Source organism: Semicossyphus pulcher, unplaced genomic scaffold, assembly GCF_022749685.1.
Source record: "Semicossyphus pulcher isolate SPU_LCO1_2020_fin unplaced genomic scaffold, fSemPul1.0.p SCAF_18, whole genome shotgun sequence".
Taxonomy (NCBI): Eukaryota; Metazoa; Chordata; class Actinopteri; order Labriformes; family Labridae; genus Semicossyphus; species Semicossyphus pulcher.
The window spans coordinates 4382501-4395000 of NW_027211691.1; the positions used below are offsets into that span (position 1 = coordinate 4382501).

Here is a 12500-nt window from a genome sequence, read left to right on the forward strand (position 1 = left end):
TTGGAAGGCAGCTATGCTCACCACTATACCACCATCGCTTTGAAAAAGGACTTATTTTACTGCCCAGAGTCAAATAAAAGTGATGTTTGGATTGGACCACTGCAACAAGGCCGACGGATAAAGTGATCAATAATTCAGAAGTACTGAGATTCTGCTCCGATTAGGACATCTGTGAAAGACAGGTCGAAATGTTTTCTTTAGCAAAAAAACCCTTGATGCTACACAATGAAGAGCCCACATTCTTGTTAACCAGACATTAACTATCTCTTAAACACATGGCAACAACATCTTCAGTCAAATCTCCACTTTCTTCTTTTGATGCAGAAACCTTCATACCTCGCAACTCCGGAGCGTCTGTTCTTGGAGAGCTTTTTCTTCCAAATGCTCAAAACAGCTTGACGTTGTTGGCAGGATTCGAACCTGCGCGGGGAAACCCCAATGGATTTCTAGTCCATCGCCTTAACCACTCGGCCACAACAACCACTGTGGGCTTTTACATTTGGAGAAATTCTTCGTTAAATGGAGCCTCGACTTTTTGATATAAGAAAAAGCCTCAAAATGCGTTCTTTTAAAGCCTTCTTTTTGTTAGGTCAGTGTTAGCCTTTGGTTTTGGTGTTGGACTGTAGACCATTGTACAACAATGACTCCAACAAAGACCCCATTGACTTTGCCCTGGTTACTGTGAAACCTGTTTTAATATTGCTAAACGTCTGTATTCCTCAACCTCAAGAACACGCAATTGCTGATATCACACAGCTCATGCACATTATGAGATGACAATGAACGGGGTGGTGGAGTATGAAGGACAAAAAATGACATAAGCATAAATAAATAAATAAATGAATAAATGATCAAATAAATGCATATATACCAAATAAATACATAAAAGGGCTATTATATATTAATTAATCAATTTACTTATTTATTTCTACATTTATTTATTTATTTATTCATTTCGACATTTATTTAGTTATTTATTTCTACATTTATTTCTACATTTCCACATCTATTTATTTATGTATTTCTACATTTATTTATTTATTTCTACATTTCCACATCTATTTATTTATGTATTTCTACATTTCTACATTTATTTATTTATTTATTCCCACATTTATTTATTTATGTATTTCTGTGTCCATGTCGTAAGAGGAAAAGTAAATATGCAAATTGAGTGGGTGGACCTAACGTCACTCTGAAGCAGGATTGGTCAGCTGGGAAAACCAGACCGTAGCAATCGATTACTATCAACTCTAACCTTGGTAACATAATTGCTACTCCCGCAATGGCTTCGTCTGGGAGGCCGCTGCCAGATCTGCTGCGGGATTTAGCTAACCAGCTTGAAAACAGTAAGTTACACCTGTGCAGATCGATCATTTAACAAGTGCGACCACAAAAGTGGTTATATAACAAAAAAAACAAAGGCTACTGTACTAACTTAAACTGAATTCACCGACCATGTTGTTATTTTTTTCTGCAGCACCGGCTGCTGTAAACGCGGCAAATTCACGTCAGCCGTCAAATTCACCTCCACCATCACACACACCCGCACACCCAGTTGACGGTGGGTTTCCGCAATTAACGTTTTGTGATACGAAATAAGAGACTGTACGGATGAAAAAATTAAGAATGTGTGTCAGTTTGGTTGTGTAGACTAATATGTAATTCAATCGGTGATGATGGGTTTCTTCAGTTGCGCTGTGCAGTTATAAGTGCAGTTATTATTATGTCCTAAAATGCCTGTTGTCTTCACTTTATCCTAGCCGAAGTTTCAAGACTGTTTGGCCCGTACAGACAGGGAGGGAGAAGGTTGACAGATCGGCGATCCCTTGCTGTGCCCGCACAACTTTATTCTTACACTCATAACTTCTGCTGTCTTAACGATAAAAATGTGGAGCTAGTCCCCAATCGATTTGCCAAACAGAGGCTTGCTGCTGCAGGATTGGGGGATAAACGTCTTACATTTCAAGGTTTGTATAGAATCATAATCACAATTTAGACCCTTTTTTGGAGGATGTCTGCTGTATGTGAATTTATGATTAAAATTTTATTTTATTGTAATACACTATTATAATATTAAGTACTTTTTATGTTAGTAATTGCCTTTGTTATACATATCCTCTGTCTTCTCTTCTCAGGCAGTCAGACAAATTCAACTGAGTTCAGTGACTTCCTCTTAGCAGCATTTCCAAAACTCAGAGAGGGAGGGGGATTTGAACTGCTTAAAATTTCTGGAGCAACACGAAGTCGCCAACTGGTCATCATCCCCTGTCCCAATGACGGCTACCATGTCCGACATCTTAAAGATGCACAAACCCAGATTGGTCATGCTACCATTTTCATTCGACCTCTTCAAAGAAATCTGAATGTGGAGCCTGTATGTTTCTCATTTAAAAACTGCTCTTGCAGATTATGAATGTCAGTTACATGATTATTTTTTGTGTGTAATTTTATTCTGATCTCCTCTACAGATATGTCAACCAGGATGCAGTAGGGAGCTGGTTGGACCACCTCAGAAATGTGTCAGATGTGGAGAAGAATTCCCTTTTTCAAGTATTAAGGCTCATAGTGATGACTGCATGAGGTATTGCTCTACATAGTTAATGTATCATATTTGTCAGCATGTATAGTCATATATCAAGAAAGGGGGCATACAGCAGGGCACCTCCAGCCAGCAGTTGTAGAGTGTCTTGATAGTGACTGTGTGTATGTGTACCTTGCAGTGCGAAATGTATTCAAAAACAAAGAGTGCAAACATTGTGACATACAGCATCTTTTGATTGAAAGTATGGGCCCAAATAGTCCTCTTTTTATTTAAAAAAAGTCACTTTGTAAAAGGCAAAATGGGGATTTCTGCATGTCCTGGATATTTTCTAAGAACTGTAACTAACTGTTGAATTTAAATTTATTTTCAACTCTTGTTACTACATTGCTGTTCTTTTGGAATTGTATCTTGCAATGTGATCAAAACACTAACAAAAATCACCTCTTTATATCTAAGACAATTACAGAGCAGTGTTGAGGGGCAAATGGAGGTTGCCACAGAGAGTCCACGCACTCCCCAACGTGAAGGTAGATTTGTGAGCTCGTTGACAAGACAGCAGGAGAGTCAAACAGCAAGGGCCAGCAACATGGACAACTCAGTGCCCCATCAAGGAAATATGCCTACAGCTCAGATTATTGATTTAGATCCCTTTGAGGAGAGAGGCTTTTCTGGTGTGTTACATGAAATCTGCACATTACTGTATATATTATATATGGATATATATAATATATAGATTAAATCATATTTTTTTGTATTTCCTTTTTTTTTTTACTGTTATAGATTGGAAAATTGAGCCAGATCCTGCCGAAGCAGCAAATAAGTTCAAAGAAGAGATTTCAAATCAGTATGCGACTGGAAAACCACTAAGTCTGGTCATGGATCTTGGAGACAGTGCAGAAGACAGGGAAAGGGCAATCCTTGCTTTTTATAAAATGGCTCATGTTGAGTGGGCTTCCCCTTTGGCATGCACACTGAAGGGTAAATGTCTTACACACTAATACAAACAAAAAAAACTAAAGATAAAAAATGTTAACCAATTTATGTTTATTAATTTAACCTATACTTCTACAGGGAATAGAAATGTAATGTTACATCTAATCACAAGGAAAGTAACAGAGGTGGACAAACACATTAAATGACAGATATTAGATAGCAAAGTGCAGGCTCAGTTAAAGCAGTCATAAATGGGTAGAGAATGATTATTTGGAATTTTCTGTAAGTTATGGAGCAGTAGAGGTATTTAGATCTGTAGTTGCCATCCCAAATTATCACATACCATTTCTAAACAGCAAACGATATTTTCCTTACTATGTTTTTTTCTACTGATTTATGCAATGTGTGTCTTCTTCTTTAGGAGATCCAGCAACTGGTGATGGTGTGACTCGCCATTTCTTTGCAACAACCATGTCCAAACTTCAGTATGGTTTTGACATCAAATTTAGTAAGTAAAAAATATTATTTTTAATTCTATTTATTTCACTGATGTTTTGTGATGCATTGTGACTGAGCTTGTTTATCAGCAATGGGGTTCTTTGTTTGGTCTCTGCCAGTCCCACTCTGAAAAAAAATCTGTCCCCAGACAAGTACAATAATCCTGCCTGATTGCTGCATGTGCATGTTTGTGAATATATCTGTTTCTATATCTGCTAATTGATGGAATGAACTTTACAAATGCTGTATGACAGCAGAATATCTATTTCCTTTACATTACCTTATATATGGTTTGACTGTTTTCTTTTATTTTAAGCGCCAGGGGGAACACTTCTGTTTGAGGGTGAGAAAGATCATTTGATTCCCTCCACTTCCCATTTCCTTCTGGAGAGCGACTTCTTTGTTGTTGCTGGCCGAATGATTGGTCATTCATTTCTACATGGTGGGCCAAGCCTTGGGGGACTGAGCCCAGCAATCCTGCATGTGCTCTTTGGTGGATCCCCAGAAGAAGCCACCATAGATATAAAGGACTGTGCTGACCTTGATATCCGTGAGACAATCAAGATGGTATGATAACTTTTTTCAAAAACATTTTACCAAGAATAAGTAGGGGTAAAACAGTAAACAGTATGACATTGGAACAAAATTGTCACTGAGTATTTTTAGACTAATACTATTTCAATACTATTTATTCAGCAGATCAACATAGATAATTCAGCAATCAAATCATGTTCTACTTTGCACCACCTGGGAGTGCTTGAATAAATCACTCAGTTATAGTGACAGATGCCATTTTGTAAAATGTTATTTGAGCAAACATGATTTTAACAAATTACTTATTATAAGAGAAACCATTTGTACTGAAGCATAATGCATTCACTTGAGAAAAAAATATTAGTTTTTCTAAATTCGCAAGATTTCTGAAGAGATTGTTTTATAGATTTAAGTATTTTCATGAAAATAACACATCTCCTTAATCAGAAAAACGTAACAAATATTTTTTTCTCAAGTGGATGCATTACGCTTCTGTACAGATGGCTTTGTTTTTGCTTGAGTAATACAAAAACTGATAATTACATTTTTCATGTGATTTGAAACAAATGTTTTCTGACTCAATTCATTAATAACTTCAATTTAGAAATAAAAATAACCTTTTCATATATTAATGTTTGAAAACAAAGTGTTCTTGAGATATCAATTATAATTTCTAATTTTCATTATAAGCTGGATGGTACAGCAGAATTATCAGCTGATGTAAAGGACACCATCAATGAGCTGGCAATGTCCTGGGATTTGCCTCTAGTCACATCTGAGAACAGGAGATGGCTGCTGGACAAACTCCTCATCCATGCTGTGAGTATACTGTACTAAACAGATCATTGAAATCCCACTGGACAGAGATGGAGTTTTGACTGAATTTTCCACATTTCGGCAATTTGGCTTTTTTCCCCCTGTGAGATACACAAATAAACATTGATGGGTTTGTCATAAGAGCTTCGAGTTGAACAGAAGTAAGGCTGCTTGGCTTTTCTGTTGTGATGCATATGTTTTACAGGTCCTTCGAAGGACTTCCAGACAAGTCAAACAGTTACGACGGGGGTTAAAGGAGACACTGATTTGGCCTTTGCTAACAGAGAGGAAAGACACAATTCCCCTTCTCTTTCCAGGGACATCTGATATGCAGTGCACACCACAGGTAAATGCTCAAAGTCAAAAACACTCCAACTAGCCCCAGGAAGTTGGTCTTATTTTCTACTTTCAGGAAGCCACTGGTTTCAGTACATTTCAGTTAATTATATAAGTTGCTTGACTGAAAAATAATCATGACTATTTTGCTGATCATAAAATCATTCATAAATAAATAAAATCATTCTTCAATTTTTTTAAAGACGAAAAATGCAGTATATCTCAGCTTTTAAAAATATGATAGATTGTTAGTTCAACTAAAAAAGATTTTTAAAGACTTCAATTTCGACTATACTTTAACTGTAACTTTTAAAATTGTTTCTGACATTTCATAGACAAATTAAGATTAGAGCTTTAAAAATATTTATTAGATTATTGTTTAATGAAACTTATTGTTAGTTGCAACCCTATACTTGGGAGAGACCTGAAGGGAAATTAATCCAAAATCCTTATAATAATTTATATTTATTATAAGCTTTTATCAGTGTGTCAACTATGTCTTATATTTATCTGTATGGCATTTTTATTGTACTTTCTTGGCTGTTTGAAAAAGCAGGTGATAAATGATTAAAAATTATTTTGTCAGATGGTCTTGGAAAAGATAAACTGGCCTTCACAGGACCAAGAGGAAGAGAGTGATGTATCTTTGGAAGATGCATGTAGGATCACAGGATACCTTCGCACGTTCATTGAGAATGGTAAGTAGATGTGTAATTAATGTAAGAGTCCTCCCAGGTTGTTTAACTGGAGGTCTGTTTTATATTGTACTGATTTTACAAATTAATAACATAAACATGTACTTTCTTCTCTCCTGTGGTAGCCTCACCAAACCTACTTGGGAAACTTGTGCGGTTTTGGGTGGGCTGGGATGTACTTCCCAGACAGTTGGATGTTGAAGTGGTGGAGAGCAGCTTCCCTGGGTCATCCACCTGCTTTCATCTCCTTAAACTCCCAGCACATTGCAAAGACTATAATATCTTCGAAAGAGACATCCTTGCTGCTATCTGGAGTGTTGATACTGGTTTTGGATTGGTCTAAGGAGTGTGCATGTGTTACTGTCCCCCAGTTCAGCATATCATAACTGTAGAAAATGTTTTGCCTTTGGCTATTTAAAAACTGTTATCGTTCCTGGGGAAAAAATGCAACTAGTTCAGTTAAAAATCATTTGAGTGAGACCAAAAGTAGCACATAGTTCTGTCAGTGTGCAACCCTTGTCAAAAAAGGAAAAACCCAAGTGTAATTAATAACATTAATAATGGATGCATTCCATTTAGACAATAGTTCAGCACTCGGGTACTGCGCCTGCTGGGTCACTGTTATTTCTTATTGGGACAACTGATGAAATGCAGCCAATGTCAGCATTATCATGTACACCTGTACTTTTCCTGCATTGACTTTGAATTCAAAAGAACTCCATTGAAAAAGAGTCCATTGTTTAAAGTGAGACACCCTGAGTTCTTGTTCTTTTATCTTCTTCTGAAAGAGGGTAGAAAAGCAGATTGTTGTGCTGCCTGATTCGCAGAATGTCTCTTTATTTACATTTCAGCTAAATGTTTTAGAACAAGAAATCTTTACAACAGGACAGTTATTGTGGTTTATGAATGTTAGATAACCATAAGAATTAAACATGTTTTAACCTTCTAGATGTTCGTGAGCATGTTGTACATTACAGAAGGTATTTTATATGAAGACTGTTGATAATAAAATACATAAAAACACTTGATGTCCTGCCCTTACCATTTGTCAAATGTAAATTTCATTATGTTTGTTATACAAGTACAAAAAATACAAATCTCATTTATAATCGTTAAATGTATAGCAAACTCACTACCCCTTGCTTCTCCATTTAGCTTGAACCTTGTGAATTTGGAATTTACTGGAGCATTTCTGACAACAGGCTCACAGTTTGTATGTAGACATCCAACACATTGGACAGAGGACCGTCAGGCTCTGGTAGACTTTCTACTTCCTGCTCAGTCAGCGAGCGCTGCAGTTCAACTTCAGGGACAACAACATCTGGATGTCGATGACCACATGGTCCAGGCCAGTCAACTCCATACTCTATGTCAACCTGTAATTACAGGAGATACAGTTACAGGGTCTGTTCTACCAGAATCAGTGATTGTATTCATTATCTAAAGACATGAAAGCCGTCCTCAAACTGTGTAACTGGTAACTTAATAAAACCTAGTTTTAAAATAACTGGTTGAACGTATCAAATTCTCAATTCAACATTGTAGCAACAATTTTAAAGCTCCATTTAGTTACTGGATATCAAACTACTTTAGTAGTTTGGTCATTGACATAAGTGTGGCTGAGTGCCTTATTTCCTCTTACAATATTCGATTCATGACGTGCATCACTTTATTCTCTAAAACCTATTTTCTGAGTATATTTTCAGTGTATTGAAATAATATGTTTTCTTTTATGTTTTGCAATCTCAAACCTCTATTTAAACTATTTAAAATGGTACTTTATCGATAACTTCAAAACACTTCATCTTATGTTCAAAACATTTCAAATAAACCTATTTTAAAAATTAATTTTGAAATGTAAATACAAAACATAACCACAAAATAATGTGTTAGCCACCGTAGAAACTCGGGGTTACTTACTAAAGATTTTAGGTCGAATAAATACTAGGAAATAATAAATATAGTTGGTTGTGCAACCTGACATTTACTAAAAGAATGTAAAAAAGTGAATTAAAACACTTTGAAATATTATTTAACAAATGAGACTTATGTAAACATTATTCTACAGATGCAGCCGTGCAGAACAGAACTTTGGAGTGGTCTGTCCCTGCATTAACAATTGAAACACTTGTATAATATTAGATAAGGTGGTTAGGATGTTGACTATTATGTAGGACAGTCATACAAAAAAATTCAAACCTGCATGGGGTCTTGCGGTGCCTCACGCTCATGGCGAGTCCACAGTTGAAGTGGGGACCGATTTCCCTCAGTGCTCAGCCGGTGGCAGTTCCAGCCATGCTGGAAAACCTCAAGGTGTTTCTGGATGTGAGGCAGAAAGCACCAGTGTAGAGCATACAGGTGAACTTCGCTGTCAGGATTGAGAAAGCCCTCTCTCTCAAGGTTTGTGAAGATTGTGTAGAACAGATCAAGCACTCCCACGTAAACGTCTCTCCAGAGTCTCTCTATTCTGATTGAAAAAAGTAAGACTGTTTATCATTACGTCATTCCAAATTACTGGTGTGAAAACAACCTAACAGTAACCAATGATGGACATAATCCACAGATCTGTTTAAAAATGCATTTTGAGTACAAAAGAAAAGGAGGCATCTGGGTTACAAATGTTACCTTTGATTATGGACACTCCTGCCAGCAATATGGGAACTCCTGTTAAGTCCTCTGTTAGTCACCATGTAGCGTGCAACAGCAACATTTTCCCCTCCTTTATCTGACCTCACACGAGATGGCACACCGTAGACATCCACAGCTTCTAGAAAGCTTCTCAAGACTGTTGCTGCACGGTTGTTGGTGGCGGCATGCAGGTACACAATGAGACGACTAAAACCGTCAACACCACCATGCACAACGAAACGCCATCTGAAATATTTATGTATGGACATATATTAAGAGCAACCACTACATGTACCATGGATCTCTTACCCCTTTTCCATCAAGACATTTCCAGGATTCAAACTGGATTCAATGTATGGTTCTGTAAAGTGTTTTGAATTAAAGTAGTTAGCTATCTATCTCGTTTTCAACATATTATTTACTGTGCTGAGGTTTCTATGATATTTTGTAAAACTCGTTGAAGTTGTTACTATTCTTCAGATAGCCTACCTTATCAATTTATGATTGCCATCAATGTGCCACAAACTGTTAGGCGCTGGTACAGAGTACCTCCTGCGCCTTCGAGGGTTAAGCTGGAGGGTGCGCATCAAAACTCCATGGGGATCCATGCGACGCATTGATTCCTGCACACGCTGTCCTATAATATGCAAAAAGGGACACAAAATTAGGTTTACTCAAAAACAAGTTGACCCTCTCCTAAAATGTAGCCTGGCAGTAAATGAAGCATCTTTTCTCCCCACATTCTAAGCAGTGTTCATTTTGGCAACCAATTTTAATTTAATTTATGTCTTAGTCTTTTGACTAAAATGCATATTAGTTTAGTGAGTCACATTTTATTCATTTGAATTATCGTTAGTTGTAGTCTAGTTTTATTCCACAAAGTTTTTGTATGTTTTAGTCTATGAAATCCATATAGGTTATGGTCTATGGTCAGGTTAATGAAATCAGTACAGAAACCTTTCATCAAGCACACAGGTAATTTTTGATGCACAATAATCCTAAAGTTTTCTCCTGTAGTACTTCCAACTAGAGTCTAAACTACATGCATGGGTCAGCTGTTTCTCTCTCTCTCTCTCACTCTCTCTGACTCTCTCTCTCTGACCTTCCCAATCAGATGAATGGGTATGACTCCAATCACTTACTCTGTATGCGAATGCCTTTTGCATGCAGGTGCCCAGCCATCATTTTGTACCCACAGTTGGGATGGTGCTGAAGAATTTGGGTGACAGTTTCATCCAGATCCTTGTCCTCCAATGGCGTTAATAGATCGTGGACTCTGATCATAAAGAAAACCATATGGTTAACATTACACAAATACGACAACAGTACAAACAAAACACAGTGATCACAACAGGCCAGTTGTTTTTTCATTAGCTTAGCTGCAATTAAAATTGAAACCAGAGATAGCTGACATTTTTGCCTGATAAATGGAGGCAGCTGTCTAACATCTTTACCATCTCTGTTGCTGTCACAGTCAGCAGGCGACAGCAGACACTGTGGTCGAAAAGTCCAAAAATTACCACAACACCCCCACCGCACCCCTCCATTTGGTGGAGGACGCCACTAAAATACAACAGAAGAAAATGACCATCGAAATCAATGGCTAATGTAGCTAGCTTCGGCGTGCTAGTCGACAGCCTCGGAAGCTAATAACCAGCCTTGACAGCCGATCCAAAGGGTTGTACTGTTAGAAGCATGACCCTGGTCGAATGAATAGGCGGCTGCTCATCTACAACCGCCGGGCTCTCAGTTACCAGCGCTTGGCTTATCATTGAACAGATCAGTAGCTGGCTTCGGCAAGGATATAGCCTCCCTCAGCCTCTCAATAGTCTTAATTTTGTCCCTATCCCTGCGCCACATGCATATCTCTAAAGGTGACTTCAAACTTCTGCAGCCTGCTTAAGACTAAAGGACTAGGCAGAATTATGATTATTACCTTATCCCATACTGCCCCATCCTCCGACGAATTGTTCTCTCGCACACTCCGAACAACCGCGCAATGTCTCCAGCCGTGTGCCCCATAAGGAGGTGAACTTTAATTATATCTGGAGGTAGAAGGTACGATGGACGTCCTATCGTCGCTTCCTCCGTCTCCGACAGGACGTGAAGCTGGTGGGCGACTTCTTGAAGGCTATCTAGCACTACTAAGTCAACCTCATAATCCATGTCAGCGTTGAGCTGAACTAAATCCTCCAATAATCTTTCCAGACGAAACTGAAGGTAGTCATTGGGTGCGTTGTTCTCAAAATCATTCGCCAAAGATCTTAGATCATTGGCAATGGCTCGAGTAAAGGTTTCCATGACTACGTGAAACAAGCTCGACAACTTTTGGTTAGCTAAGCGGCTTGTGGCGCAGCGGGCTCAAGGTATTAAGGCAAAGTTCAAGTCAAGGCAGTAGTAGTAGATCCAATCACACCGATATAACCAATCCCAATTCAGAGTGACTAAGGACCACCCACTCAATTTACATATTTCCTTTTCCTCGTCGGACAGGGACACAGAAATAAATGATGTGGAAATATAGAAATTCATAAATGTAGAAATAATAAATACATAAATAAATGCGGAAATGTAGAAATAAGTAAATAAATAAATATGGAAATGTAGAAATAAATAAATAAATGTAGAAGTAAATAAATAAATAAATGTAGAAATAAATAAATAAATAAATATAAAAATATATAAATAGCCTATTTCATGACCAAAATGTATTTATTTTGGCTTTGGTTTAAGTATTAATCTAATTATTTTTACATTTATTCATTTATCTATCTATTTACTTATTTATTTATTTATTTATGCTTATGTCATTTTTTGTCCTTCATAGTGGAGATGCCGGGGATTGAACCCAGGGCCTCATACATGCGAAGCATGCGCTCTACCACTGAGCTACATCCCCTGTAGACATTGACAGAAAGACAGCACAGGACAGATCTACCAACAAAATGTCTTAAGGGATGTAGGAGCTCATGCCCATAACTCATTCGTAGCAGGACAGATGAGAGAAAAGATAGCGCAACTATTAGTCCAACAAAGGCACCATTGTCTTTGTCCTGGTTACTGCGAAACATGTCTTAATGAGGGTATTACTAAATGTCTGTATTCCTCAAGCTCAAGAACATGCAATTGCTGACTTCAGAGTGAATGGAGACAGCTCATGAACATTTGGAGATGGTGACGAAGCAACACAAACCCTGTTGGAGATGCCGGGGATTGAACCCGGGGCCTCATACATGCAAAGCATGCGCTCTACCACTGAGCTACATCCCCCGTACACAATGACAGAAAGACAGCACAGGACAGATCTACCAACAAAATCTCAAGGGATGTTGGTGAAGCTGCCCAAAAGTCATTCGTAGCAGTTTGGCTGAGGATAAAACAATTTTAACAGCTTAACAAAGTAGATGTGCAAGATTCTCAATCAATCTGGGTCAGAGGAAAATTTATGGAGAAAAGCAAGTCAAAGTCTACCTAGACTCATCAGATTAACATGGTTACAAGTGTTAATGGGTGTG

The 12500-nt window shown here is 37.8% G+C and overlaps 1 long non-coding RNA gene and 4 other non-coding genes across 5 annotated transcripts in view; all 5 read right to left on the reverse strand.

Moving 5' to 3' along the window:
- The window catches only part of trnag-ucc (transfer RNA glycine (anticodon UCC)), a 72-nt gene extending 34 nt beyond the window's left edge, over positions 1-38 (reverse strand). The window contains exon 1 of the tRNA in view: positions 1-38. This exon is cut by the window's left edge and continues 34 nt beyond it. This is a non-coding gene — a tRNA (tRNA-Gly).
- Positions 39-399: 361 nt separating this feature from the next.
- Positions 400-481, reverse strand: trnas-aga (transfer RNA serine (anticodon AGA)). The gene has a single exon. It is a non-coding gene; the product is annotated as a tRNA-Ser (tRNA).
- A 6693-nt stretch (positions 482-7174) lies between these two features.
- LOC138596125 (uncharacterized) lies at positions 7175-9308 on the reverse strand. Its single transcript, XR_011308573.1, has 3 exons — positions 8983-9308; positions 8557-8824; positions 7175-7733 (listed from the first exon to the last, which is right to left on the reverse strand). It is a non-coding gene; the product is annotated as an uncharacterized lncRNA (long non-coding RNA).
- A 2504-nt stretch (positions 9309-11812) lies between these two features.
- Positions 11813-11884, reverse strand: trnaa-cgc (transfer RNA alanine (anticodon CGC)). The gene has a single exon. It is a non-coding gene; the product is annotated as a tRNA-Ala (tRNA).
- Positions 11885-12183: 299 nt separating this feature from the next.
- trnaa-ugc (transfer RNA alanine (anticodon UGC)) lies at positions 12184-12255 on the reverse strand. The gene has a single exon. It is a non-coding gene; the product is annotated as a tRNA-Ala (tRNA).
- Positions 12256-12500: the final 245 nt, after the last annotated feature.